This window comes from Mirounga leonina, unplaced genomic scaffold, assembly GCF_011800145.1.
Source record: "Mirounga leonina isolate KUSES-001 unplaced genomic scaffold, KU_Mleo_1.0 Mir_153, whole genome shotgun sequence".
NCBI lineage: Eukaryota > Metazoa > Chordata > Mammalia > Carnivora > Phocidae > Mirounga > Mirounga leonina.
The window spans coordinates 14,532,015-14,536,411 of NW_023270387.1; the positions used below are offsets into that span (position 1 = coordinate 14,532,015).

Sequence of the window (4,397 nt, forward strand, 5' to 3'; positions counted from 1 at the left end):
TCTGTGATAGAATAGTTTTCCTCTTTGTGTTTTTGTTTTTGTTTTGTTTTAAGTAGGTTCTGCGCCTAGTGGCGGAGCCGAACTCGGGGCTTGAACTCACTACCCTGAGATCAAGACCTGAGCTGAGATCAAGAGTTGGATGCTTACCCAACTGAGCCACCCAGGTGCCCCTAGATTTCTTCTTTATACCTTGGTTTCCCCACCTGTAAAATAGAGATATTAGTGGTACCTATTTCAGAGAATTCCTGTGAGGATTTTTTTTTTTTTTTTGACACTCACTGAAAGAGAACTTTTTATTACTTTTATGTACAGAAAATTTAAAAGCATCCATTTAGCCCAATTTGGTGGCCAGTTCTTTAGCCTTTGCCTTTTCTAACTTGGCAATGTGAGCCACCAACTTTGCATCCCGGATGGTGCCTCCCCAGTGTCGGCAGATCTCATCATTTCTGTCATTGTCATTGGTCCTGATGGCTTCCACCAGCTTAGCCAGAGCTCCTTTGTCTTCTGAGTTAACCTATGTGAAGGCAACAGTGGTGAAGGTCTTCCTGTGGACCAGACGCCCCAGCCTGGCCTTCCCCTTGATAATGCTAGTAGGGAACTCCCATCCTATGACACAGGGCAGGCAGGAAGACAACCAGTTCAATGGGATCCACATCATATGCAATCACTACCAGCTGAGACTTGTTGTTTTCCACCAAGGTGGTGACAGTGTTAACCCCAGCTCAAAGGACAGCCAGCCTCTTAGTGGACACATTCCCTTTGCTGACAGCTTTCTTCTCAGCCCCAGCCAACAATCTGCTTCTTTCCTTGCTCTGTCTCTGGTCTGTATTTGTGGGCCAGTTTAAGCAGTTGAGTAGCTGTTTGGCAGTCTAAGGCCTGGGTGAACTGGTTAATCACAGGAAGCACGTGTAGACATATACAGGGAAGAGGCCTTTGCTGCTGCAGTCGGATGTAGCGGGGCCATTTGACAAAGAGGGTGAGGTCCCTTTTGGACTGGATGTCCTGTCTGATGCCAAAATTCTTGGGCCTTTTCTCAAACAGGGGATTGACCACCTTCTTGGCCTCCTGCTTCTTCATGACAGCAGGAGCTGGGGCCACCTTGTTCCCCTTAACCTCCTTTTCTTTTGTCATCTTGAATGGCTGGAGGAGAGAGAGTTTTGTGGGGAATAAATGAGATAATCCATGTGAAGAATTTAGAGTAATGCCTGGCTCATTGTAAGTGTTCAGTAAGCATCAAGGAATATACAAGACATAAAAAGAGGCAGTGTCATCTTGAGAAAAGCTGGCTTTGAATCCTGGCTCTACCATTTACAGGCTGTTTGAGTTTGGAGAGGTGTTTAACTTCTTTGATCCTCAGTGTCCTTATCTGGATTGTTGTAAAGGATTGGAGATAACATGTAAAGTACCTGACACAAAATAAACACTCAATAAAAGAATGCTGTTTATCCATTTCAGCAGTGGATGAGTGCTACAGAGCTGAGCCAGTGATATGGGATAAAATGATATAGGATGTAGGGAAGAACGGCTGAATCAGGTCTACTCAAAGTCTGACTTTTGGCATGGGGGAACTGCCAACAGAATCAGAAGACTGGATTTGAGTTTTATTTCCATTATATACTGGCTTAGAACTTTGTGTAAATTTCTTTTTTTTTTTTTTTTAAGATTTTATTTATTTATTTGAGAGAGAGAGAGCAAGGGAGGGAGAGAACACGAGCAGGACAGAGGGAGAGGAAGAAGCAGACTCCCCACTGAGCAGGAAGCCCGACGCAGGGCTCAAACCGAGGACCCTGGGATCATGACCTGAGCCAAAGGCAGACACTTAACTGACTGAGCCACCCAGGCGCCCCTGTGTAAATTTCTTAAACTTGTCATCATTTTCTTCATTTATAAAAAAGGCATAAGCCTTGCTTCCTGCACACTTTTTTTTTAAGGAGGCTCCACACCCAGCGTGGAGCCCAACAGAGAGCTTGAACTCAGGGCCCTGAGATTAAGACTTGAGCAGAAATCAAGAGTCAGACGCTTAACCAATTGAGCCACCCGGGTGCCCCTCCTGCACACATGTTTTAAAAGGATATAATTTAGGAGCACCTAGCTGGCTCAGTAAGTAGAGCATATGACTCTTGATCTTGGGGTTGTGAGTTCAAGGCCCACATTCATTTAAAAATAAAATCTTAAAAAAAAAAAAAAAGATGGGTGCCTGGGTGGCTCAGTTGTTAAGTGTCTGCCTTTGTCTCAGGTCATGATCCCGGAGTCCCAGGATCAAGTCCCGCATCGGGCTCCCTGTTCAGGGGGAGTCTGCTTCTCCCTCTCCCACTCCCCTTGCTTGTGTTCCCTCTCTCACTGTGTCTCTCTCTGTCAAAAAATAAAATAAAATCTTAATAAAATAAAATAAAAGATACAAACCATAAAAACTCACCCTTTTAAAGTGTACAATCTGTGGTTTTTAGTATAGTCACAAAGTTGTGCAATCACCACCTCTAATTCCAGAACATTTTCATCACTTCAAAAAACAAACCTCAGGGGTGCCTGGGTGGCTCAGTCATTAAGCCTCTGCCTTTGGCTCGGGTCATGATCCCATGGTCCTGGGATCGAGTCCCGCATTGGGTTCCCTGCTCTGCGGGAAGCCTGCTTCTCCCTCTCCCACTCCTCCTGTTTGTGTTCCCTCTCTTGCTGTGTCTCTCTCTATCAAATAAGTAAATAAAATCTTAAAAAAAAACAACAAACCTCACCCGCCATTCCTTCCCTCTCCCAGTGCCTCGAAGCCCTACTTCCTGTCTCTATGGATTTGCCTACTCAGGACATTTCATACAAGTGAAATGAACAGGTTCAGAGCAAGTCTTCCCATATAAGATATGGTCTTTCATGACTGGCTTCCTTCACTTAACGTAATATTTTCAAGGATCATCCATGTTGTATCATGTATCAGTATCTTTTTATGACTGATATTCCACTGTATAGATATACCACATTTTGTCTTCCGTTCATCTATTGATGGATATTTGCATTGTTTTCACTTTTTGGCTATTATGAATAATGTTTCTAGGAACATCATTGTAAAATTTTTGTATGAACATATGTTTTTTAAAGTTTATTTTTATTTATAAGTCATCTCTACGTGCAACATGGGCTCAAACTCACCACCCGGAGTTCAAGAGTCTCATACTCTTCTGACTGAGTCAGCTAGGCGCCCCTGTATGAACATATGTTTTTAATTCTCTTGGATATATACCAAGGAGTGAAATTGATAGGTCATATGGAAATTCTGTGTTTAATTTTTGAGAAACTGCCCAACTGTTTTTCCAAACCATCTGCACTATTTTACATTTCCACCAGCATTGTGAGAGGGTTTTAATTTCTCCAAATTCTCACCAACACTTATTATTATAGCCATCCTATTGGCTGTGAAGAGGTATCTCATTGTGGTTTTGATTTGCATTTCCCAAAGAACTAAGGATGTTGAGCATCTTTTTATATGCTTTTTGGTTATTTGTATACTTTCTTTGGTGACATGTCTATTTTGCCCATTTATTCATTTATTTATTTAATAGGTATGTATGTATGTAATGTCTACACCCAGCATGGGGCTTGTACTCATGACCATGAGATCAAGAGTCACATGCTCTACAGACTCAGCCAGCCAGCCAGGCACTCCTATTTTGCCCATTTTTCAAATTAACTTTCTTTTTGTCTTTTTTTTTTTTTTAAGATTTTATTTATTTATTTGAGAGAGAGAGAGAATGAGAGAGAGCACATGAGAGGGGGGAGGGTCCGAGGGAGAAGCAGACTCCCTGCCGAGCAGGGAGCCGGATGCGGGACTCGATCCAGGGACTCCAGGATCATGACCTGAGCCGAAGGCAGTCGCTTAACCAACTGAGCCACCCAGACACCCAAATTAACTTTCTTTTTTAAAAAAGATTTTACTTATTTATTTGAGAGAGAGAGAGAGAAAACGAGCAGGGGAAGGGCAGAGGGAGAGAGACAAGCAGACATCCTGCTCAGCGGGGAGTTCCACACTGGGCTCTCATTATGGCCTGAGCCGGAGTCAGACGCTTAACCGACTGAGCCACCCAGTCACCCTAAAATTACCTTATCTTTTTATTGTTGAGTTCTAAGAGTTCTTTATATATCCTGGATACTAGTCCTTCATGCACATCAGTTAGTTTGTATATTAAATGATATAGTGGCTATGAGAGCTTTATAAACTGTAAGAGATGTCCCTAATTGAACGAAGATGCTGGCCATCAGTGAAAGGGCAGAAACATGAGGTTCCACCGCTGTAGAGCGAGCCCCCGTACCTCCTTGGCAAAAAAAAAGACCTGCCCAGCAGCCGGGTACCAGCACATTCCCCACCCCACGGCGCCCCGCCTTCCGCCCTTTGACCCGCGCCATTTCCGGTT

General features: G+C 43.5%; 1 pseudogene; it reads right to left on the reverse strand.

Moving 5' to 3' along the window:
* Positions 1 to 331: 331 nt before the first annotated feature.
* On the reverse strand, positions 332 to 1,305 carry LOC118013075 (annotated as a pseudogene).
* Between the last annotated feature and the right edge of the window lie 3,092 nt (positions 1,306 to 4,397).